A 26637-nucleotide genomic window follows, 5' to 3' on the forward strand; every position below is an offset into this window, starting at 1 on the left:
TGATGTCTTATTCATGAATTAACAAATATTTGTACCATCAGAAGCATTACAAACCCAAGTGATACAATTGCATCATGATATTCTTCTGTTCGCTCATTCTGGAATTACAAAGACTTATCAATAGCTGTAAAGGAAATCCTGGTGGCCTTCCATGTTTAATGACATACAAGACTATGTTGCCACATGTGTCATATGTATCCAAAATAAAGCAATACATCAAGCCCCTAGCGGTTTATTACAGCCCTTACCTATTCCTCCACAACCTTGGTATACAGTCTCCCTAGATTTCATCGTTCATCGTAGAACTTCCTCTTACCAAGACTGGGTATAAAACCATTTAACTATAGATGACCATTTTACACGCGTTTTTATTTTGTAGTGATGAACACTTCGAGGGGAACCTATAAGAGAAAAGTGAGTGTTAAACAAAAGAGTGGTAAACTGATGATGTAAAGTCAAATGCTTAATACTAATAAGTGTGCAGAGAAATAATTTCTATTGTTTATTTCTTCAGAAAAAGACACTCGAGGAACAATATTCTTCATATACACGCCCCCGATAAGAAGGTTCCCCAGAGAAGGAACTTCGCAAGCCTACTATGACGCAACACTTACCAGCTCAAGATCGCAGGTAGGGAAGACTAATAATATCATCCGACTAAATAAAAAGGACACTATGAGTTATAGTAAAACACAACTGTTATACGAAAGTAATCAGGATCTTGTTGCCTAGCAGATCGACAAGAGCCTTCACCAGCATCCAGTATCCGGCCCTTCTCCCTGAATCCTATTAAGTAGTCTTAGAGAATATATTTGTATATGCTGGTTATATGGTAGGGTACTGGGAAGTTAGTCCATGGCGCCTCTGTGAAATCTCACCAAGCACAGTGACGGCAAGAGTGCATGGTTGGTTTGACAGAAGGCAAAGCCCATGTGTAACTTTTCACCCAGGCGCAATGGACCAAGCTCAGCAAACATCTCTGCAGGACATAGCCACCATCCCCGCTGATAATAAATCTGAAAAAGCCGCCTTATGCAGGGATATCGCGTTGCAAAGTAATATGCAAGATCGATCAGCTTGGTGTTTCCCATCTACGCAAAAACCTCTTCTTAAACCACCAAGTTTCCAACCACCCTCTCAAACAGTGCATAGCTCAACTGTCACGGAACCTACACAGATTCAGGTGGTTACTCCAGTTTCAGTTCCTTAAGCACCCCCAGAAAGTTTTCATGGGGATAGTAATAAGTTCCTCATGATCAATAGGGGAAAGGATCACTTGTCCTGCGTAAACCAAGGTCTGCAGGTAGGTAAGTGGGTGTCTCCCAATAAAAGACCCTCATACACGCGTTTCTTTTGTATCTCGTAGCGGTATATGATGTGTCCCCGCTCATTTAAACACGTGAGTGCGTAATCCTTGGGTCAGTTTTTTGTGTGTGCACCCTCCGCCAGGAGGCTTTACCTTTGGTTAAGGCAGTAGTGATCGTGGAAAAGTGAGTGGAACGTGGTGATATATTTAAAATTGCCCGAGACAGCCAGAGAATTTAACTTTAATGAGTCTGGAGTTGGACAAGTATGAGTTTAAATTGTGCAGCTACGGAATCGGTTATGAATTCTAGCGCACTCCATTATTGTGATAAAAAGGTCGACATGTTTCAGCTGGAATTCCTGGGTGAAGAGTGGCAGAGACAGCACATGCTGCGAGAATAGAGGTGAAGGATTGAGTACAACCTCCCTCTATACGCCCTCCCTCCCCGAAGAAGCAAAACCTGCAAAGCGTAGAGGTACAATGCGACCTTCTACTACCCAAAGAATCAGGTTATAAATTTACCTATTCTTTCACTTTTTATTCACTGCACCTTCATTGGTCCTGAAGAAAGCCTACTGACCATTTGGCAACCAAGGCTGAAACATGTCGACCTTTTTATCACACTAATGGAGTGCGCTAGAATTCATAACCGATTCCGTAGCTGCACAATTTAAACTCATACTTGTCCAACTCCAGACTCATTAAAGTTAAATTCTCTGGCTGTCTCGGGCAATTTTAAATATATCACCACGTTCCACTCACTTTTCCACGATCACTACTGCCTTAACCAAAGGTAAAGCCTCCTGGCGGAGGGTGCACACACAAAAAACTGACCCAAGGATTACGCACTCACGTGTTTAAATGAGCGGGGACAGATCATATACCGCTACGAGATACAAAAGAAACGCGTGTATGAGGGTCTTTTATTGGGAGATACCCACTTACCTACCTGCAGACCTTGGTCTACGCAGGACAAGTGATCCTTTCCCCTATTGATCATGAGTAACTAAATGGAGACTGAAAGGATCCGATCTCTCTCTCCCCCCTCCAATTGATTATACGATAGTAATAGGTTCACCATCTTTTTAAATCAATGCCGTTTACATTTTATAGCTAAGCCCACAACATTTCCCGACGATTCTTGCAAAATAGCGTTTATTTTGTCCAACTTAGGAGGTGACGCTGCATTATGGTAAGTTCCTTTAGTTGAGCGAGATGACCCATTGCTCATTGATCTTCGACGGTTTAAGGATACTATGAAAAAACTGTTTGCCAAACATGTGTTTGTACAATCAGCAGACAATGACTTACTCAATCTAAAACAAGGCTCTTCAGATTTACTCCATTCCATTTCCGTGTTCAATAGATTTAGTAATTGAATCAGAATGGCCAGAAGAAAAAAGAGTATCCCTCTTTTATAGAGGATTGAAGGATGAGCTTAAAGATATGGTGACACAAATCTTAGATCCACCAGAGAACTGCTGTGAATTCATCGATCTAGTGGTTAAGTTAAACCATCGTCTCTCTGAACGCAAGGGTGAACAAGGAAGAACTGACCATAAATTACTGATGTTTAAAGACAGAAGTATTACTAGAATTGAACCCACTAGTAAAGTTTACATGGGTGAACCTATGCAAATCAGTACTATTAGAGGACCCCTCTCAAGAGAAGAAAAAGAAAATCATCGTAAATTAAATCAATCTTTGTATTGTGAAAAGTCTGGACATTTTGTAAAAGAATGCCCTACCTGTCCAAAAAATAAAAAAACTAAGGTGACAGAAGTGGTAGCAATCCAACATTGGGTAAACTAGTTAGCTTGACGAAAGACAAGGTCAGTTTGTCGAGTAACCTTTCTAGTTTGGCCTCCATCGCTCCTTACGCCATCTTTCGTCACCTCTGTATAAAAGTCACTATACAACTAGCACATTCTGATACACATTCATGTTCAGTAGATACCTTAATTGATTCTGGTGCTACTACTTGTTTCTTCTATTCCTATTTTCAAGATTTTCAACCTGCTTTTGTAGCGCTGACACTTGAGAGTGTAGAGATTCCACTTTGGTAGTTGAGGAACTCAGAGATTCAATAGTTTGTTCCATTCTGATGACTCTGTCTTCCAAGCTTGACCATCTATCAGTTAGGAGTTGCAATTTAGAATTAGTTTCCTCAACAAATGGGCGCAGAGCCCTAATCTCTTCTAATAATAAGTCCAACGAGACTGAAGAAGGTTGTTTAGGGGGAGAAAGAGGCTCTTTCTTCAAATGTTTGCTCAACACTTTCTTAACACCAGAGGATATAGTGGTGACAGATGTCGAGGAGCCATTAGGCGAAACATTAGTTGAGTCTAACATTGAGAAACAATTAGATCGAAAGTTGGAGCGGGTTGAAAACGTGCGTGCCAGAGGTATTGATTGAGAACAAACCCTGGTTTATTTGCCTAAGCACCTGAGCAAAGTTGCAACGACAAGTATAGCAACACCAGCATATATAAAGTTATTTGTTTGACGTGTTCTTCACCAATGCAAAAATACCACCTCAACACGATGTAAATGAGTATATATTTGAAGGCTGAAAACATTTAATGCCATGGCAGAAAATCTCTTATAGGTGTAATCTCTCATAGTCCTTCATAATACATCACAAAATAGGAAGGAAGTTGGGCAAAGGATTATAGTCTTTGTGCAGGCATATGAGGAAAGCTGGTGTAGGCTTTGCGAGGCATGCTCTGCCATTCAAAAGAAGGTCAAAATAGAGCGTGTGGATTGACCTTTCCCTCCTAGGAATCAAAATGACAACGAGGTTTTAATGTTGAAGGCACCAAGTATGATACTGCTGACCAAAGGAAGAACATGGCTATGAAACCCGCATCAGCAATGCAGTTCAATCTCAGGTGGATCAAAGCTGTGATGAATACTGGCAAATTTGCTTCTTCTAAGCCATTGTGCATGAAATTTCCCTCAGCTCGAAAACAAAATTGCGGCCGCTCAACAAACAGAGCTGCTCCGTATCGGGGTAAGAGAGAAGTGCTGCTTACGGGTCACTGCAAAAGGGAGGAATCGCCTCATTTGATGCCTTTCACTTTCCGACGTTCAGACCTCCATTCTGGCGTCCGTGTGCGGATTGGTTGCCGCGTCAGGTCCACCGCTGCCGCTGCTGTCCCGGGAGAGTCTGGGACCATCTGCCATCTTCTTTGGGCGCTAGCCACGCACCCCCCAAGAAAGAGTCTTCTGACGTATATTTCTTGCTGAATGGCACCAAGATTATGAACAATGCCAGGTAAAATGAGACTTTTGTAGAAATCCCTGTTAAGCATGGTGGTAAAGACATTTTTCTTTTTGCATAATTACCCCCCCCCCTCCCAAAGTTTTGGGCAGGTGCTGCTGGTCTTTCGACTCTGAGAGTGCACTGAGCCAGGCCTGTTCATCAGACCTCAGTGCCAGTGCTCTGGCCCTTAAAAGTGTTTGCTTAATTGGTTTAAACCCTATTTGCAAAGTTAACTTCCTTATAAGTCCCTACTATATGGTAGCAGGGTACCCCAGGTTTGTAAGTTAGAATTCCCCTCATGGGCTGCAGCACTTATTGTGCCACCTTGAGGGTGACAAGGTAAACATGTCTCCCAGCTTGCCACTGCAGATTGGTAGAGAAGTTTAAAACTGATAACTCTACTTTGCCATTTCAATTAATAACAAATCAATACCTTCCTTTTATTATATATAAATCACCCCTAAGCTAGGCCTGTCGAGCCCTAAGGCGGGGTGCTGTACATTAAAAAGTAGGACATATGTTTTTATATGTCCTGACAGTAAAAAACACAAATTGTCATTTTTACTGTGAAAAGGTTAGTAACATCCTTGGCAAGTACATGCTGACAACTCAGGTGTGCTAACTTCTGAATAGAACTATTAAAGTTGGTACTTCAAGTTATCAAAAGGTTTGTTACGTGAAACTCAACTTGATACCAAAGTCAAATTTAATGAACTTTTGAGTGAAAGATTGCTTGTCTAGCTGGTGGAGGGCTTTTTCAATCTGAAAAGGAGGTGTTTGGCACTGAGGAACTAGGAGCCTCAGAATTCCTGAAACCAAGTGGGAGTAGGAGTTTCCCAGGCACCGCTTGCTGAAAAGTGCTGGTGACCTCCCGCGGTGTGGGATGCATGCGGGCCGCACAGCGGGCAGATCTAGCTGCGCCCGTCAGAGACCGGACGAGACTGAGCTGCCCCTCCCCTGTCTCTAGACATTTTGCTCCTTAGCAGTGGGCCACGATGGTACATAGTAGCCTACAGCCATTTCAGAAAGGTCCCCTGAGGAAGCACACAGACTGTGTCCAAGATCCCTGAAATTGGAGAACAGAAATGAAGAAATTCTGCATTTAAGTGCCTGCCAGGCGTCTGCTCTGTCTGAAGCTATTTTGGGCAGCCATCAATGCTCCTCTTGCTCCCTGAAAGGGAGCGAAGTTGTGTTTTCCCTTCCTGCTGCACTGCCGGGGGCTACAAAGATCGCCATCTATCACAAACCTAAAAGTGTATAAAAATGCAACGTCGGCCCACATTTGTCTTCATTGATAGAGGCTGAGTTGGGCTGCCTCCCTAACATCTGGAGTTCTGCTTCCAGTGCATTCCCACTTAGGATATGGGTAAGCGGAAACTCAAAACTACCTTACTGGGTGGGGAAATAATTAACAGACTGGATTCCTTCTTGTTGAGAGCAGAGGACATGCTCTCAAAAGGATTGAGCTAACTGTGAGACACCTTTCGCTGGAAGAGGTAAGACCTACTTCAGATTCAAATAGTGTGAGCACCTTAGCAGATATGATTAATCATGTCACTGTCTCCAGTATCTCTGCCCCGGATAATGGGTCTAAGGCCCCCGTGAATGATGGTAGCCCCATAATGGAACCCCCGGCTAAAAGGATAAGGGGAAGGGCATAAAAAAAAAGCGGCCATAGAAAAGTCGATGAAAACTACTAAATCCTTTCACTCAGAGGCTCATTCGAACATACATAAGGCTTCAGACTTTAGAATACATCCACTGTCTCATGACTATCTATTCCAGAAACTGGAACAGTCATTTACACCACTTTTAAAACCAGTTTTCAGTAGACTGGCCAAAATCGAGGAAACCTTTATTTTACTCTCCATTAGAGTACTCAGAGACGTGCAAGGCAGGGGAAATGAGGATAACATCACCCAAACTCATCTGCAACCTGGTAATCTGGCCTATGCTTCAATTTCGACTGGTATCGTGACTTAGATCGCTGCTGACCCCTTATCACCCACAGCCAAACTTCTGTGGTTGAGGGCACACAAAGGTACCTTCAGCCTTGTCTTGCATCACTTGAAGAGGGTCGCCAAATGAGGACTATAGGAGCTTATAATGGGAAACATCCTTTACAACGAAACTTTTAAACGCAGTGCTTTTACAACGCAGGGTTTACAACGAAAACCATTACAACGCATTGCGCTGGGGGGCGCTCTAGGATAGGGAATAGATTTAATTTACTATCCAACACCTTCCCTAGTGTCGACGGGGACTGGAGTTAGAATAGTAAATTAAACTATTCACTATCCAGCACCCCAAAGCGCTATGCGTTGTAAAGGTTTGCGTTGTAAAAACTGCGTTGTAACAGCATGCGTGGTAAAAGCATGCGTTGTAACGTCATACATCCGCTTATAATGTCCTTAAGGGAAACAGTAACAGTAAAAAGAAGAGAGGGACCCCTTAAAGCTATCAAGGGAAATAAGGTACTTATGAAATGTGCGTTTGTCTCCCACATATCTGAATTTAGGGCTTTGGCTGTCAGTTTTGCTCGGTTGCTACAATGTCGCATATATTTTGACTTTCAAACCGTTCTTTAAATATCGTTCTCCACGTGTTTAATTTAGTGGGCTTTAAATGTGGAAGCAACTCCGCTGCCAGGCATAGGTTTAATTTTCTTGTCTTTCAGCTTGTTGGCTTATATCAAGCAGAATCTCCTCGTACTGGCTTCCAAGTGTTGGGTTTCAAAAATGTTATGCGACATCGTAGCAACCGAGCAAAACTGACAGCCAGATCCCTAAATTCAGATACGTGGGAGACAAACGCACAGGATAAAAAGACTTACACAGAGGGACAAGCTACGAAGGAATCAAAGCAGCTTTCCAACATTGGCCGAAGGAGGCGCAGGTTTATTAAACAATTTCAGTCAAGGAGACGTCTTGAAAATCGTATAGAAACGAGGGGCGAAAGAAATGCAACTGACATAACTACAGAGACAGAAAATGATTGTGTCTTGATAAAGATGGTGTGAAACTACTGGAGCCATCGAAACGCATCGATGCTGTTAATAAAGCACAATTTAAGGACTGACACGAACAGGCATAATATTGATTGGGTCAATGTTGTAACTGTGTGTCCTTGAGTCCAATTGAATGTGCAAACTGTAACTGACAAGGGTTGGGTCTTACATTTTGTCTGTCTCGATTATGCTAGTCATAATTACAAACTGTCCTATCACTTTTTTGTGAAGTATATGTGATACATGTTTTTTAATATTTAGAAAGGATTGATTTTATTATGTCTCATTTGTATGTTTCCACGTGTTTTTATATTTTGTATAATGGAATGTGAACAAAAAATTTCTTTTTAATAAAAATCACGACAAAAAAATTGATTAACATTCGATTTTTCACATTGGCAATTAGTGCACTTAGAACAATTGGGTCAAGGGAATCTTTTTCTGTTTTGGTCCTAAGGGAAACAGCCATTGTGAAGGCGGCAGGGCCACCGCTGAGTACGATCAAGGGCCTATAGACTCTCAGAGGACCCAGATACCTAAACAATTTAGGAGATTAGATCTACATCCAGCAGCCTGCCACTTTTTTTTTTCAACAGAGATTTATATAGCGCAAACTAGACCCGGGTATCAGAGCGCTTTACATGAGCACCAGTTTTGTTACAGAAGGACACATTCATTTTTGTTAGGCACTGGGAGATTAAGTGATTTGCCCAGAATCACAGGATGTTGAGCGTCATTGCCGAGACTCAAACCCGGTTCCCCAGCTTCGAAGTCGACTGTTTTAGCCGTAAGCCTTGTTAGCATTTTAGCTACGGAGCAACTAATGGACAAGGTCTTACATTTTTTTGGGCAGAATTAAGCTGTATAATTATTTATTTATGGCCAGAAGAGTGAACTGGGTGGAGCGGGGCCGCAAAACCATTGGAGTGAACTGCTTAGCAATCAATTTTAATAGCCAGCGATTAGTAGGCGACCTGCTCAGAATACTGCCTGGTACCCCACTTCCAAACACTCAGATTATCGCCCTCCCGCTGGGTTTTTTCTACAAACCCCTAAGGCCTCCTTTAATTACAGAGATATGGGCGAAATCTTTCAATCATTTTTATCCTCCCAATCCTTATCCCGATCTAATGACCCTAATTATTCCTATCAGTAACAAATTTGCCCGCCCGGGAGACCTTGAATCATGCGATTGACTTCCTGAACGCTGAAATAGTTTGCAAGGAAATTCTAATATGGTCTCCCCACAGAAGGTAATGGCTTCCGGGAGAAACAATGTACAATTCTTGAAAATAATCTCCTGGAATATAGCGTGCTATAATCAGAAAGAAATTAAACCTGATTGGCTAGATTTGGTGATGCATTATGATGTCTTATGTCTCCAAGAAACCCAGGAAATTGACCAGAATTTTAAAGATGGGTTTTGCTCCTTCCAGACAGATGCAGTCCCTTTCACATCTGGGCGCTCCAGGGTTAAGATAATTACTTTTTTGAACACCTCACCCTGTTATCATGTTCTTCTGTGTGAAGGCCATAAAGGATGGGATTGGTTTCTGATCAATTTTTACAATAACAACTTCAAAGGCAGTATGGCAATGGTGTTAGAACCATTGGAGAGGGATATTGGTCACCTTACGAGGTTACATCACATATCCATAGATATAGTATGGATGGGCGATTGTAACTCTCAGGATTGCAATAGGGCAGATTCTGTGGTGTGTGGATTGAATGACGTTTATGGGGATAATATCCCTCATTTTAGGCACAATAAATATGGTAATATTATTAACAGATTATTAATCACCAATAGCCTTGAGATTATTAATTCACTGGACCCTAAAGCAGGTCAACTAGATTATACTTTTTTTCTAGGTCTCATTTCTTGACCATTGAGTACATCTCGGTTTCGGGAGCTATTAGAGGTCATTTCTCCCACGTTAGGTCTGACTTCAATGCTTTTAGCGACCACACAGCTAACACTTATCAGATGCTGTGGGTCAAAAAAGAGCTTCTTTTAAGGAATTATTGACAAAGCCCTCTATTGCCAGAAAGAATGTAATCCCACTGAAATGGGAAAAAATTGATACTTCAAACTTTACTGGGGGAATTGTCATTAAAATGAATAAAGAAAAAATCTTAATATGCTTAGACCAAAGCCCTCTCAACAAAGAAATATCAAAAGTATTTGATCAAATTCTGGATGAAATTCAACGCAATCTTTTCCATCCAAATTTGCAAAAGATCTCTGGGTAGACATGTTGGTTCGGTGGTGCCTGTGCACAGGCGCTAAGGAATCTTGATGGAGCCTTAAGGTTAAAACTGAGAGACACTGATCTGGTAAGATTTCTACGCCTCTTATATAAAGAAGCAAGAGCATCGAGGATGAGAGGTCTGAAGGAAGGGGTCTGGGATCAATTACAACAGACTGCAATACTAAAGAACAGTAGGGATTTCTGCAATGTAATTAATGCCCCCTTCCAAAAAAAGCACTATAAGGAAACAGTGGTCCCTTTCAACAATTTATAAATGGAGCAAATCAGCACAGAAATATAATAATGACTGTGTCATGTACTTTTATAAGAAAACATAATATTTAATTTAACATCATTAAAAACACAAGGAAAGTGGGGTAGTGTCTACAATATTAGAAAAAGGAAAAAACTCAGGCATAAACAAAACAAAATAGCATGGCCAAAACATAATCAAATAGTTAGGGCAGACAGCATACTAGAAGCACCATTGCACCAATATGGAATAATTATCATACAACAATTTTGTGTCAGGGTGCTAAAGTCGACGGCGGTTTGATCCCACAGAAAATAATGGGATCATCCGCAGGACTAAATGGATGGGTAACCTGAGAAAATCACATTTTTGGTAAATTTTGCCTGCTTGTAACAAAAAATGGCGACATGTTGGGACACGAGGGGGTCAGGTGATTTTAAGGAATAGAGCGTTAATCTGTCGCCAAACCGAGACTCCAGATAGGAGAACCAAAAAATTGTGGGCAGAATACTGAGAACCGGTATATTAGAGCTACCAAGACAGAAAAGCAGCAGCTGATGTGGGGCCCCTAATCAGGTGCCCTCGGGCAGTCGCTTAGCGAGAGGCACAGCAAGGGGCATAACACAGGCCCCTGCAGCCCCCGCGGGGGGGGCCTCAAGCTCCAAGGGGCCCCGTCTGCACTGCACTTTGGCCGGAGAGCTCCTGATTGAGCTCGGAGGGGGGCCCTCTACAAACCGTGCAGGGAGGCCCCCTCACTTTTCATTACGCCAGTGGGCACAGCAGATTGCAGGAAGGGCACTGTGGTACATCAGATGGGATGGTACTAGAACGAGTTTGTAGCAGTGAATTTATAGTCACAGGCACCAGAAATATGGTGTATGGCCAACTCCATGAGAGGCAAGCTAATCTGGGAAAAATAATCCCGTCCTAAAAGATGACACAGAGAGTACCTTAGAAACGCATGTGACTGAGGATGCCTGGGTGAAGCATTTTGAACAGGTCTTTGGGAAATTAGGGGAGGAAAAGTATTTACCAACAGGTCTTCCGATAACCGCCCCAAAAATATTACCCCTTTTGGCTTGGAAGAAATTACATTTGCCCTGAATCAGTCCAGCAAATTGAAAGTTCCTGGACCCAATCGGGTCCCGATCGTCATTTTCCTAGATAACAAGGAGTTGTGGGCCCCTCTACTCTCAAATGTTTTAATGCTATAATCCAAATAAGGATCCCACCTTTTGGAAAAAGACGGTAATAATCAAAATGTATAAAAAGGGGGATAAGGCCATTCCAAAAAATTATGGGCCGATATTATTACTAGATAGCACTGCCAAACTTGAAGGTCTCACAGGCGAGACTAATTGCATTGCAAATGCTTGTTTATGAACAGGACCCCTATGGAATATTTTGTTGATCAGAAATTTGGACGACTATTCTTAAGGTTCCCCTTATCGTTATTCTCCAGAAATTAGGACACATGACCATTAGGGCTCATGTCCTCTTTTAAAAAAACATCCACTTTCCCTCTGAATTGGAAGGTCTTGTTTCTGACATAGAACCACTCTGGTGCTAGTCTTAAGATCTGGCCACAGGTTAGAGCGTGCAAGAGGAGTCACTGAGAATTTACATCTCTTATTAGGTATATTTTCACCCCACTGAGGTAGTCTGGCATGTTGGGTCAATCTATGTTTGTTATCTATGCTTGATTGCACAAGAACCTACGTTATGTCTATTGGGCAAGATGAATAAGCATCTTTACCACGTTGGTATTATACATTGCACTCATAGGATTGCTGCAACATCGATAATTATTATTATCAGAATATGGTTCGGGATTAGTTTTTTCTCCCTGCATCTCCAATTGTTCCATTACGTCAAGAAGCATATTATTATCTGTGCCCTGAGGAAGGTTTGGCTACCTCTCGGCCTTCCCTTACACGTGCGTCGGCATATGACGTGACAGGAACATATGAATGTATTTCTTGTAAACACATGGAGGAGACTGTTAAAAACTGGGAACATGCGACACTAGATGGATGTCATTAATCCTATGATATATAGAAGGGATTGTCTATCATAAATAGATGCATTTGAGAATGTAATCTTCAGTTTTTTTTTGTTTTCCAGTTTACGTTTATTAGCTTAGCTTGTTTGAACTTTATAGTATAACAGTGCAATGAGTAGGATGGGTCTTTGTGAGTGATTCATGATTGTGTGAGTGTTTTTTTATGAATCAATGATGGGTGACAGGGTGAATATCGTATTTATTGTTTTTTGGTTTAAAGAAAATGTATTTTGATATTTATGTATTATGTATACAGAGTGCTATAGAAAAAAAAGATATATATATAGATATATATAAAAACAAAAAAAAATTCTACTTGACTTGAAGAAATCTTTAAAGAAATCAAACAAAGAGATGTGGTTAACTTATGTTTAAATTCTGCAATCTCGATCCTTTGTGAAATTCACTTTCTTTACTTATAGTGAGAAGCATTTGCTCCAATTTATTCAAGGCAGGTGTACACCATTTTTAGTGTTTTTTAGGCCTACTGTTTATCCCGGACTTCTTGCCAGTTTCTGTTACGGAAACCCTCTTCTTTATTATCCAGGCAGTAGCTGTGGTGACTTAACGGCCAATCCATGACTCCTGTTCACCGCTTGAGTTATTGACTTAGGAAAGAAACTGTGAGCCAGAGTTATGTGGTAATTTCAACCCCGTCGAGCATGTAAACAATTAAAAAGAGATGATTATTTGACACCGCTCTCCGCTTACAACATCAGTATAGGGTTTACTGCTTTCTGAGGAGGGTGCGCACGGTACATGATGAATTGCCTCCTTAGCGGTCGGCAGTAGGTGTTTCTGTAGGGCGGTGACGTGGGCAGGGGGAGGGGCAGGGTGGGGGATAGTAATGTATGGATTACGGAGTTTTACAGGTAAGTAAACATTTAAATAAATAAAACGAATTTCGTTGCGCGCACTGCATCACCAAATTCGTTTTATTTATTTAAATGTTAACTTACCTGTAAAACTCCGTAATCCATACATTACTACCCCCCACCCTGCCCCTCCTCCTGCCCACGTCACCACCCTACAGAAATACCTACTGCCGACCGCTACTGCCTCCTTGTACCACCAAACTTAAGGGGCTACCAACTGATGGGAGTGTGTTTGACGGCCTGGACATGCAGCAACTAACTGTTGTGAGCTGAGGGATGCACGCTGAGCACGAGAATTCACTGCCATGGACATTCCTCACTCCCTGGGGATGCACGCTGAGCATGAGAATTCGTCACATAAGCGGCTACGAGCTGATGTGAGCTTGATTGAAGTCGCACACAAGCAGCTATGCGAGCACGAAGGGTGTGTGCTCAGCATAAGAATTCACCACCATCAACTTGCCTCACTAGCAGCACAATGAGTAGAATTTTGTACTCAAGAACCTGAATTAGGGTCTCACTTTTGTAGGACCTCTCACCTTCCTTAAGTCTGCTTCTTAGGGTGCAAGCTGCATCATTGTCCCATTGGGGTTCTGCAGGGGCCCAGAGAGAAGCATCTGCAAGTTTTGGGAAGCCTTTCTTTTTGTATACCACCTACTGCCCGGCGTTTGCCTCATTTTGTCTTAGGTCTGTATGGTTTGCTCGCCTCATTGATTCCTGGATTCTGAGTCTCTTCCTGTCCAAACACAGCCAGTGCCACCTGGAGTCACTTGAGTAAAACCTCACTGATGTTGTCAGTGATAAAAAGACAACAGAAACTCAGTGTGGGCAGACATTTTGCTTTGCCATGTACTGCAAGACCTAAGCCCCAGTTTGGTTGTGAGGGTAGAGGGGTTGGAGGGGTTTGAGAAACTGGGGTGGGTGATATTTTATGTGACATCAGAAAGAAGAAATGAATATGCAGAGTGTTACTCCTCCCCATTCATTTTAATGTTCCCTGGGAACCACCATTGAAGTGGAACACATGGAAAAAGTCTCACAATGATTCCATAGTTTGTAGGCCCACTTTGGATCTAGAGAGCATCTACCTGATCTGAGTGCAGAATTAGCTCTCACTACAGAAAAGGTTGGAGACCCCTGCTCTAGACGAATGATAATTTCAGAGGATGTATTTTTTAAATATTTTCTTATGTTTATTGGAATTTTTCAAGTTGCTCATAATCACATACTTAAATGTACCCATTGGGTTATGCAAGTGTAACATTCGTACATATTTCACATTACATTTTAGAACCACACAGGAAAAAGCAAAAAGAACTGGTCAGCATGTTGAAATCAAAATAATCTAGGCACGCGATACAGCACTATACAAGTAACAGTATGAAATTGCACAGATATGTAAAGGTACACCATTATAATAATCAATAGCACTGGATACCCCAGAGCATTGTTGAGTATATACATTTCGAGACAGCCTGTGAGCCTCGAATTCCAAAATCTCACCTGTGTCACAGACATATTTTATGGGGCCTATTCTAGCTTAGAAGAGTCTGAGATGCCTGACAGTGTAGGCCCCATTACGCTGTTTGCTATAGTGACAAAGGTCAGTTTGTTTCTGAGTTACACTAGATCAGGCCCAAGGAGTATCGCATCAGCTAGTACGTTAAATTCCTATGAGTGTTCCGCCTCTCCCCTTGTGGGAGTATTGCTGTTTGACGGAAGTGTGTGTAGCCAGTTTAGGACTGGTTCCCATATGTCTTTTGGTCTGCACTGAGTTGGCATCAATTCCCAATATGTGGATAACTGGTTTAGACAGAAACTAATATCCTGTATTCATGTCTTACTTGAGGGTGCACATTTATCGCCCCAATTTATTGCGACTCTGTGCTTAGCTAATAAAAGCAAGACTGCATATAGTTTCCTAGTCTCTGCTGGTGTACCCTTGATGTATCCCAAAAGGCCCACTATGGGTGATGGTATAGTGTGTGTTTCTAATATGGCGTCTATCTTACTGAAAATGTCTGTCCAATATCTAAGTATACAGGGGCAATACCATGCCATATGAACAAATGAAGCTGAATCTGTGTTGCATCTTCAACCTTTGTTGTCGGGCCTGAGACCCATAAGATGTACTTGGATTGGTGTCCCATAATATCGATATAAAAATGTAAAATTAATTAGGCGCAGTTTATAGTTAGGGGATAGTAGTTGCAATTGCCCACAGCAGAATATCCACTGTTCTTCTGTAATTTGTGGATGTAGTTTGGAGTTCCAGCCCATCATTGCCCTCGGCTTGAGAATCGGTGCAGTCATCTGCATTGTGTTATACAGTCTAGTGGTTAACTTTCTCGGTGATAAGTTTGTTATTAAGTGTTCAATTGCATGTAATGTAGGTGGCAGACTGGGAAAGGTTTTATGTAATTGCTGGCATGCTGGTCTAATTCGGTGATAGGTAAACATTATGGAGAACCGCCCAATCTCTCCCTCTGGAGGATTTGGTGGGGCCCTAAAGTTGTCCTCTGGGTACAGATCTGCAAAAATATTAGTATTCATCCATCTCAGTGTCTCCATCATCCTTTTTTCTGCCAATATGGTCAGATGCGGGTTTTAGGCCAAGGGCATAGATGGGGCAAATAGGAGCGTAAGCTTGACCCGTTGGGCTAACCCCTTCCAGGCCCAGTGTAGTGTTTCATTAGTGTTTATTTCCTCTATGGGGAGCCTGTTGGGCAGGTATAGAGCCACCACCCGGTCCAGCTCCACTGCCACATGTGGCTGGAATGGCGCAGGTTGGAGCTAAAAGTGCCCACATTGAGCATGAGCACAGTGGACATAAAGTGCTATATCAGGAACTCCCAACCCCCCCAGCTCCTGTGGTAGCGTCAGTAGCTCCCATGACACTAAAGGCTGATTTCCGGCCCAAACTAAAGAGACCAAAAGTGAATCATTTCTTTTTAAAAAAGGTTGTGTAATTGGCACTGGAATGTTTATGAACATAACAGAGACATTTTGGCAGTATTATCATAGATGTCAATTCTGCCTGCAAGTGAAAGCGGGAGTTTGGGCTATATTCCTATCATCCCCCCAACCATTCCACTGCCCTCCCGTAATTCATATTCCAAATTTCCTTTGTCTTACAGTTTAACCAAATACCTCGGTACCGCATCGGCCCTTCTGCCCATTTCAGAGGGAATTCTATATTAAACTGTATTGTGGCCTCTGTGAGGGGGAATAGTACCGATTTTGCCCAATTTATAAGGATCTTGAGCAGTACTGGGTGTAGATTGTCACGCGGGTTGTTTATGTAGATGGTTAGGTCGTCTGCATAGAGCAATATTATTAGACCTCTCTTGGAGAATCCTATACCTCTAGCCGAATGGTGGTGTCTAATCCTTGCAGCAAGTGGTTCCATTGCAATAGCAAAGAGTAGGGGTGAGAGGGGGGAGTCCTGTCTTGTGCCTCACGTGATCCGGAACAGGGGTAAGGTTTGTCCATTCAGTGGCAGTCTAGCTGTTGGTGCGGAATATAGAACTTGAATTTGTTTAATGAAAGTTGGACTGAGCCCCAACCTGGCCAACACAGTGAACAAGTAAGACCATTCCAACAAATCAAAGGCCTTAGTTGCGTCAAGGAACACTGCCAAGGCTTGCGTTTGTGTATTCAATTAGAGCAGGACAGCAAAGAATGTTCTCAGATTATGCGCAGTGGATCTACCGGGAATAAATCCTGATTGATCTGGGCATGCAATATTTAGGAGCAGAGGTTGTAGTCTGTTTTGCATATATTTTTGTCCAAACGTATTAACAATAGGGGTATGTAGGAGTCCCTTTCATTAGGAGGCTTTTTTGGCTTTAGTAAAGATTGTATAGTTGCCACTCACATGGTTGGGGGTAGTGATCCAGTTTCTAACGCCTCCTCGTATACATCTAGCAGGCGTGGGAGCCAAAATATCTGCGTAGCATTTATAAAAGGCGGCTGTCAGGCCATTCGATCCTGGAGCCTTATCCACCGGTAAACGCGTTTATGACCTAAACTATGTCACCTGTCGTAAAGGGTACATCTAAATATTCCTTGTTGGCTCTACCCAGCCACAGTAGTTCAATAGTCAAGGTTGGATAGTAGGCTCTCAATTGTCTCTTGTAAATGGGAAGAGGTGTATAACTTTGAATAGAACTGAAGTAATGCGTCTGTTATATTTTGCAAGCCTCTGATCGGTTTGTGTCCCTCGTCAAAAATTTCAGTGATATAGGTGTTATGTCTCAGCGCATGAAATGTTTGCTAATATTTTTTGTCTGGCTTGTCTACCTCATCATATCTCCTGGCCTATGTGTACTTGCCCAGGAATTTTACTTCTCCCTGTGCATCTTCTTCGTATTCAGAAATCTTTTCTCTCAGTTTTGATTGCAAAGTTTCTTTTTCAGAGGCGTAGAATCGATGCTCAAGATCGCCTATCTCATTTTCTAGCTTTGCCAGAGAGTCTCTTATTGCTTTTGAAACACCTACCTATTTGGCTATGCTTTTCCCTCTGATTACTACTTTAAAAGCCTCCCATAATGAAGCGTGTGATGATACTGAGCCCTGGTTAATTTAAAAATAATCTTTGATGTCTTTTCTTATCTCTTCACAAAAAACGGTGTCTAACAAAGCTAAAGGCGGCAATTTCCAAGTGAACATCTGCTGGTTGCCATCTGGGACTTCTAATTGTAAGCAACAAGGGGCATTGTAAAACAATGTGCGAGGTAGGTGTTCAATGGCCTTTGTCCATGTAGCTAGATCGTCAGAGACTAACCAGTAATCCAACCTGGACCATGCTCAATGATGGGTTGTGATGCATGTGCTTTGAGTTTATAGCATGTTTAGTTAGCCAAATATCTAAAAGTTTCGCTTCAGTAATATAACTATTCAGTGCGGCCTCAGCTTTGAAGTGTAGATTACCAGATCCATCTACACTTGACTCCCAAGAGCTCACTTCTTTCATCACACCAATGGGCATTCAAATTTAAACACATGCTGTTCGGTCAGGTCCATGACGTTGGTCTTTCAGAGATTAAAGTCCAATATACTGACTGGAATCCTGGGGGTGTTCTGTTATCAGGATGATGTGCTGATATTTGGAAGTTTTCAAGCACAACATAATGAAGACAAGTTTTGGACAGATTCAAAGAGTATGGCTTTACAGTAAGGGCATACATTCACTTCTGAAGGGGTACAACCCAAAGCAGATCAGGTTAACACGATAATGAAATTAGTGACACCCAAAACCAAAGATGAGCTTGTGGAAAATTCAGCCCATAACGCACCTGATGCCCAGGCTGCTGGCGCAAGACGCCTCTTAGTTCCCATCTTGAACAATTACCAAATAAAGAGACGGGCGCTGGAAGCAGGAAAACAAGAACAGAGTTTTATTTCTCATGAGGAGAGCCTGTCATGTCGGACACTCGCATAGTGTCTTCAGGAGGTGCTCTCTCTTTCCTACCCACTCCTCTCCCCCAGTTTCTCTGAGGCTTCGTCTTTTATACACATGTTTATGATGCACAAACATTCCTTAGTACAATAAAGACGCTTTGAAGTAGGAAAAGGCATGCTTGGAACCCCAGCTTCAGGCCTATTCCCATACCAGTCGCTCAGATGTCATCCTCCCCTCCTGAATGTAACAAAAGATTGTGATCTCTCAGCCGGACATTCCTACAGGACACGAGGGCAGGAGGGGATGATCAGATCAAAGGTTAGGCAGGCGATAAGATCGGGCACTTCGGCTGGCGTATCACGGTTTTGTTATGCTGGGCAGGGAAAAAGGGGGGTGTACATCCACGAGGCTTGGTCCTAGGACTTGGGACCGGGTCGAAACGCCAAGTGCAGCTGGGGGGGGGGGGGCTTGTCAGCAGAGGGGAAGGGTGTTCTTGGGAGGAAATGGGGGGGGTGTGGGTCAAGCAGGAGTGTTACTTCTAGAGCAGGGTCACGCAGAGGGAGAGGGTCTTATGGCCGATGCATGAGCAGTGCGCGCAGGGAGGGGTGCCGGGGGTTTAACAAACGGGCAGAGAGGCCATGGAGCCTAAAATGGTTGTCGTGTACGTGTGTGCATGGGTCTATGCTGGCGGGATAACACAGTCAGTGTTTCGCGATATCCGTTCTGCATACAACAAGGGGTACAGTGAACACAAATGAACGCCGCTTATGTGCATATACATCGCAATTTTCAACAGTCGCCGCTTTTTTACATAAGCTAGTTCATTTCTATACAGTCGATACGATTGGCGGAATGTGGTACATATGTTTTTACATTTGTTGGGTTATTCATACAAGTCTAGAGATCGGCATAATACCTAGTCGGGGTCAATCAAGAAAAAGGGTTCCGACACATTATAGAATCAGGTTCCGACTTTCTCTCCGGTGACATCAACATACAGTAAAAAGTGCTCTGATACCTTCGGGTCTTGTCAGTGCTATAAGAGACTTTTGGAAAACTAAATACATTGAGGGAGGAATTCAGTTCGATACAAGCAATTAGTCAAGGGGTGGGTAGAAAGTTCAGGAAGGGGGGTCTTCGTCACAATGTCTTTTTAACAGAGTCCGTCTTCTTTTGTTGGCGCTGTTGAGCACCGGCGGTGGAGCTATAGGTCCAGCTCGGATTCATCCTTACGCGTTGCAGGGTGCGATCAGTCCTCTGCTGTTAGATCACAGTCCTGTTTCCTAACTGATCTACTTAGGGGTGCCTCAAGCTGGGCACCTGCGTGTCTTTCTTCTTCCGTGGCAAAACCTTATACTATCTAAATGCTGCTCTTCTTTTCTGAGTCAAAAGTTATGCGAAAAGGGTGATGTTGTTGAATAATCGAGGGAAGAGAGGGCAGAGTGGGATCAGATCTTTGAACACACCAAGGGACCAAAGGAGCAAAGGATGACGAGCAGGCAGGCCCATCAGTCGGGCTCAAAAGGGACGGGGACTTCAGGCACGAGTGGGTCAGCAAATCGAGGGCTTCAAGGCAGCCCTTCATTCCTTCATCTGCCGAGTTTGAGAGTGGTGCCTCGTCCTGCGTCGCGTTGCTCTGCGACTCCACCTTTGGTCGAGGTCACACGTGCTTCATGATCTGTGGCCAGGCTGTGCGTCACGTCCAGCTCCTCTCCTCCGGTGATTGTATCTTTGAATGAGTACAAAACAAGTTTTAGAAAAACTGGCAGGAGAAGACATTTATACATCTCAATTCCGTCCCCAATCCTAAGTAGGTGGGGGATATGTTCATCGATCACAGTCAGAAGTCATCACTTATGGAGTATGTAGGTGGGCATTCCCACTGAATTCGTAAGCCTATTTGGCGTTCATTCGTGACGTACGTGGAGAGAAATCGGACTCCTATCAACAGTGTATTATATCAAACTCGAAATCGAGTCCTTAGGTAGAGACTCGCCCTTTTTCTTTTTAACCCAAGTACTGACAATCTTACATTTCCCTTCGGGGTCGGCTAACTCTTGCAAGCAGGGGCGTTATCATCATGAGAGGGGGGCAGATGTTAAACATGCTTTTCTTGGGGAGTGACCGTTAATCAAAGTCATCAATTACGCTTCGGGGATAGCTGATATGGAGCAGGGGTCAATCGGGAGAAGCGAGGACGCTTTGGACAGGGAGCTGGGGTCAATCGGGAGAAGTGAGGACGCTTTGGACATCCGCACGTAAGTGCAGAGGGGTGAGGAAATCTGGGCATTGGGAATTGCACTTCTAACGAACTGAAAAACAGAAGACCATTGACGTTATAGTCCCCCTATAAAAAGGCCAGATTAGGGGACATCAGTCGTCTTACCTGTCCTTTCTTTCATTACCAACTCGGGTTCTATCGTTTTGCAGAAAGGAGAGGTAGTAATATGGCAAGTTACAATCGTTTTAGTTCCTGTCAATTTTGCCGAACACCTTTGTGTTCGAAGAGACCCAATTAGGTGTGTGCCGGTGGGGCACAACGTTACCACACAAGGGAGGAGGGAACAGGGGGACCCTCAGAGAGAGAGAGAGTCCGCACTCTAAACGAACCATTCGGTACACGTATGACATGGAGAGAGAGAGAGAGAGAGAGAGAGTGAGAGAGAGAGAGAGACATGTACAATAATAGGCCATTTAGTGCGCACACAACAGAACAGCAGGGGTCAAGTAATACGGAAACACAGGCAGAGGGACGACGTAGATCCATACATTACGTACACACAAACTCAGGTGAGGGAGACAGTACATGTATTATATACAAAAATCCAAGACAAAACATAGAACAGTTATTGGCCATAATGATCTCTTCCTGTATGCTGTGCATCCTTAGCATCCTAAGCTCTTTTTACCTTTTTCTTCTCTTTTATCGTCGGCTGCCTTTACTGGTGGCTTTGGTTGTACACACTTACGCCTTTGGCAATTGGTCAAGAACTAACCTGATCGGGCTAATGTGTTTCCAGGCTGAGGCAACAGTGGGTGTCAGTTGGGAGAACAATGGGGTAGCTTTGAGTTTCATGTCTATGAGGGTGCGAAAAGGATGTAGTAGATTTTAAATGTAAACCTCACCTCAAAATATTCCTTAAACTTTCCCTATTTAGTTAAATGTAGGATGCTTATTCATTAGTGCACGTCATTTTTGGTTGTACTATTCGGGGTGCCAAGCGAAGTCATATTTTGTAGTTTCCGCTTCAGGCTGTCCCCCCAAGCGCTAAGTTCAGGGAGAGAAATAGTCATTGTTTGCACGTCATGTGTAGGCACCATAATCAAACCCCTTTTTCCCATCTCTTCGTCCGCTAGATCATCATTTTTCGTACTTTTAATCGACGTTCCGATGTGACCTGCAGAAAGAGGGAAAAAGAAGGGGGGGGGGCGGGGGCAGCATTTAAAAACACATTAGCACGCATAAACCCGAAAAGGCTTTTACTTACTACATACTCGGCCTATCTCCACGGAATGCAGTCCCTGCCAACTCGGCATTTAAGCCCAGGTGGACCGCTTAGTGTGGGAGAGATGATTATCGGAAGCCTGTGGATAGCATAGGTCGCCCAAGTGTGGTATTACGGATCGTGTGCAAGGGGGTGGTCAGAACAAAGGGCAGTCGGTGCAAAGTGGGGGGAGGCGAGCTCGTGCTCTCCTTGGAGGAAAAGGGATAACCTACAGTGGTACGGAGTCGTTGTCGTTCGTACTAGGGGGGTCAGGTGGCACTCCTTCGGGGCGACTTAGGGGCCTTTTAAAACAACTTTCCTGATACAGGTAGCATATAAAGTATAGGCTAAATACCAGGATCTTTAGCGGTTGCTTTAGGCTGTACAAAAATGAAAAAACACATACAACAAAAAACCTGGACCGTTCATATTTGCAATATTTCTGAGTACTATACTTTTTAACCCTTAACTAATCGAGCTGAGCCATCTCACCTGTATTTTAGTTATATCGGAAATAGTGGTCATTTATTCGAAACTTACCAATTTACGCGTGACAACTACATTTACTTTTTTTTCCCAAAAATCTTTAATAAAAATGTCGGTGTACAAATACGGGCCTACAACCTCGTGGGCCGGCCACGGAGCAGGCTGGAACTGTACATGTGGGGATACTTAGTAGTGGAAAACTTAATGGAGTCGGTGGTCGTTGATTTCATAATAAAAAGTGCAACAAGTGCAATAAAATCATATCGAAACTTCAGTGTGAGCGAGTATCATAAGTGTTGAAATTCGAACTTTCAATAATCATGATGCGCCAAACCTTAACAACAATTCATTGTCCGAATGTTCAATCAGTACCCATCTCATGTCAATTCATTGTCCTGAACACATAATCAGTACCCATCCCATATCAATTCATTGTCCGAACTGACAGTACACATCCCATATCAATTCATTGTCCGAACTGACAGTACACATCCCATATCAATTCATTGTCCGAACATGTAATCAGTACACATCCTATATCAATCCATGTGTTTAAAAAAACTGCATACATATCTCATGACACCAAGGCTGAGCAATCGGGGTACAACAAGGAGTTGAAAGTTTCATTTGTACCGGCGCCATTTTGGGTGCAGCCAGGCAGATCCAGGCATAGTCAAAATCTCCACAAACTCGTGGTTGGCCCAGAGCCTCTTTCGGCAGTCCAAGAGTTCCGTTAAAGGGCAACAGAAAGGATCGGCAGTATGAACCATCAGTCAAAAGGGGGAGGGAGGCAACAATTTTTCTACCGGGTCATACTGGGTTTTCACCGGAACTGATCCGAACTGTAGTCTGCAGTATTTTAGTCATTCAAACTGAGGCTGGCGTCAGCACGGGAGCGCCGACGTCTCGCGGCTACATTTTCATCGTTCCGTGGGCAATCATGGCAGTCATTCCCCATCGAGGGTGTCCGCGGGGGTCGGGGGCCCCCGTGGCTCTTATAGAATCTTCAAAGTCGAGGAGAACACTTATGATGGTGGGACTCACTTCTTAATCAACAAGCAACCGGGCCATCCCTTCACGCCGGGCCCGCTCCTGTAGGGTCGATCGCCATTTTACGAGTGGGCGAACCCTTGTCGGGTGAGTGGAGCGTTGGGGGTGCCACTGGGGGCCTCCACCTGGGGAGGTGGGAGAGGCTCGCTCGCGCCGCCTCTCCCTCCCAGTGCACCCCACGCCGTTTTTCTCGGCGCTAATATTCATGATGGCCGGACCAGGCGATGAGAGGGGGGGGGGGGTCGGAGGCATAGGCAAGACATCCCCCCCCCTGGTGGCCTGCAAGGCGCCGCTTCAGGGCCGAACGGGGAGCTTCTACCAAGCCGTGGCTGGACCAGGAGATGCGAGGGGGGGGTCGGTGGCATGAGCAAGACATCCCCCCCCGTGTTGTCGCAGCCATTATTGAAGAAAGAAGAGGGGACGCCCGGATCCCGTCGGCCTCGGCTCCTCTTCTGGCCCACCTTACGCGACGACCTCCGGCCGACGGCTGGCAGCAGGACCCGCCCTACACGTGTCGAAGCTCTCGTCTTCCGGATGGGCGTAGCCGCGAACCTGTTGCACTTCGGGAGTTTCCAGAAAGGGGGTAGGTATCTGCTGATTTGTATCTATCTCATGTTACCGTTGTTAGGGCGTGGCAGGCGGTGGGGCAGACATGTTTGGAGCAGTGAGGGGTGGCGAAGCCTGGTTGCCTCGTGGCTGCCGTGATGTCAAGCTTGGCTTTTCTCACCATTTTCATGTTTCTTATTACGGGCTTATTTCTAACGTTTCTTATTTCTAGCAAAATCATGTGTTTTATCGTGAGCTAATTCTAACGTTTTCCTATTTGTAGCGAAATCAAAAACTCATCAGTGGCCTACTGATTTTGCTTTCTTATTTCTTTCTTCCCTTTTTTTTCTAGCGTGTTTCATGCTAAAGTTTCTGTTAACAGGATACGGTGATTACTTCGTTATTGTTGCATATGTCCTTTTTATTAGGGGTGCCCTCTGGTCGAGCCAGATGACCTACCTCTAATAAATGGTCCGGGTGGAACTAGTTTACCAATCAGTGGGGAGTAGATAGGCCCGAGAGATTACAACGGGGGACAAAGGTCCGCCTTACCTACCCTTCACTACTTGCAAAGATTAGACAGAATATTTCTTTTCTACGTTATTTGCAAACAGAGAATACCTCAAAAGAACTATTCCTTGGACAATAAATGTCCAGACAATCAATCAATCAGTGGGGAGAAAAACAGGCATGACGGATTACAACGGGGACAAAAATCTGCATTACCTATCCTTCACTATCTGCAAAGGGGGCAGAATATTTCTATTCTTCCCTGTTTGTAGACAGGGAATATCTCAAAGAGCAATAATCGATAAAAATCGATAACAAACAATCAGTGGGGAGAAAGATAGGCATGACGGATTACAATGGGGGACAAACGTCTGCATTAACTATCCTTAACTATTTGCAAAGAGAGAGGAACGTTCCTATTCATCGCTGTTTGCAAATAGAAAATGTCTCAAAGAGAACCAATACTTCAAGTACAATCAATCAATCAATCAGATGGATAAAGCCATCCTACCAATCGGACGTAAAGATGTCCTACTTAACCTTACCCGGACCGGACCGTGTGGGCAATTCTTCGCCTTCCCCTTTCCAGCGCCCAATCGTTCTCTTTCTCCATGTTTTTACCGCAGCATTCCTGTGGGATTCCAGTCAGGACAGTAGGTCACTTGAGAGAGGTCCGTTCGGAATTGGTGAAGTTCATTCAATCGGCAGCCGGACGAGGGCCCTCTCAAGGCAGGTATACTCCAATCGTTTAGATGTTCACCCCATCGTCTGGACCTCTCTTACCGGACCCTATGTTGCTGATGGACCCCGCGTTGGGACGCCAATTGTGGAAAAGTCAGCCCATAACGCACCTGATGCCCAGGCTGCTGGCGCAAGACGCCTCTTAGTTCCCATCTTGAACAATTACCAAATAAAGAGACGGGCGCTGGAAGCAGGAAAACAAGAACAGAGTTTTATTTCTCATGAGGAGAGCCTGTCATGTCGGACACTCGCATAGTGTCTTCAGGAGGTGCTCTCTCTTTCCTACCCACTCCTCTCCCCCAGTTTCTCTGAGGCTTCGTCTTTTATACACATGTTTATGATGCACAAACATTCCTTAGTACAATAAAGACGCTTTGAAGTAGGAAAAGGCATGCTTGGAACCCCAGCTTCAGGCCTATTCCCATACCAGTCGCTCAGATGTCATCCTCCCCTCCTGAATGTAACAAAAGATTGTGATCTCTCAGCCGGACATTCCTACAGGACACGAGGGCAGGAGGGGATGATCAGATCAAAGGTTAGGCAGGCGATAAGATCGGGCACTTCGGCTGGCGTATCACGGTTTTGTTATGCTGGGCAGGGAAAAAGGGGGGTGTACATCCACGAGGCTTGGTCTTAGGACTTGGGACCGGGTCGAAAGGCCAAGTGCAGCTGGGGGGGGGGGCTCGTCAGCAGAGGGGAAGGGTGTTCTTGGGAGGAAATGGGGGGGGGTGTGGGTCAAGCAGGAGTGTTACTTCTAGAGCAGGGTCACGCAGAGGGAGAGGGTCTTATGGGCGATGCATGAGCAGTGCGCGCAGGGAGGGGTGCCGGGGGTTTAACAAACGGGCAGAGAGGCCATGGAGCCTAAAATGGTTGTCGTGTACGTGTGTGCATGGGTCTATGCTGGCGGGATAACACAGTCAGTGTTTCGCGATATCCGTTATGCATACAACAAGGGGTACAGTGAACACAAATGAACGCCGCTTATGTGCATATACATCGCCATTTTCAACAAGCTGAGATCCTTTTTAGGAATGCTAGAATTTTAGAGTAATTTCATCAGCAACTTTGCCAATCGAATGTGCCATATGAGCAAATTGTTAAAAAAATAAGGTAAACTTTGAATGGGATAGGTATTACTAGAGAAAATGTAAAGATGTTACGAATGCTCTAACCACAGCACCAGACTTGAAACCATTTGTTCCAGGACAAAAATATAATTACAACAGATGCCAGTCCAAAAGAGCTAGTAACTGTTCTGCTACAAAAAAATGGAAAAGGTGAGAAAATAATTGCATTTGCCTCAAGAGCACTTAGGCAATGTGAGGTCAACTATTCTGTAATGGAAAAAGAAGCATCTGCAGTGTACTGGGTACTAAACGAATTCAAGAACCTTAT

The 26637-nt window shown here is 44.0% G+C and overlaps 1 long non-coding RNA gene across 1 annotated transcript in view; it reads left to right on the forward strand.

Annotated features, from left to right (window-relative positions):
• The first annotated feature begins 521 nt into the window (after positions 1 to 521).
• The window catches only part of LOC144819797 (uncharacterized), a 232469-nt gene continuing 206353 nt past the window's right edge, over positions 522 to 26637 (forward strand). The window contains exon 1 of the long non-coding RNA XR_013607570.1: positions 522 to 630. This is a non-coding gene — a long non-coding RNA (uncharacterized LOC144819797). The remainder of the gene's footprint in view (positions 631 to 26637) is intronic.

The sequence above is a fragment of the Lissotriton helveticus genome, chromosome 2_1, assembly GCF_964261635.1.
Source record: "Lissotriton helveticus chromosome 2_1, aLisHel1.1, whole genome shotgun sequence".
NCBI classification, from domain to species: Eukaryota; Metazoa; Chordata; class Amphibia; order Caudata; family Salamandridae; genus Lissotriton; species Lissotriton helveticus.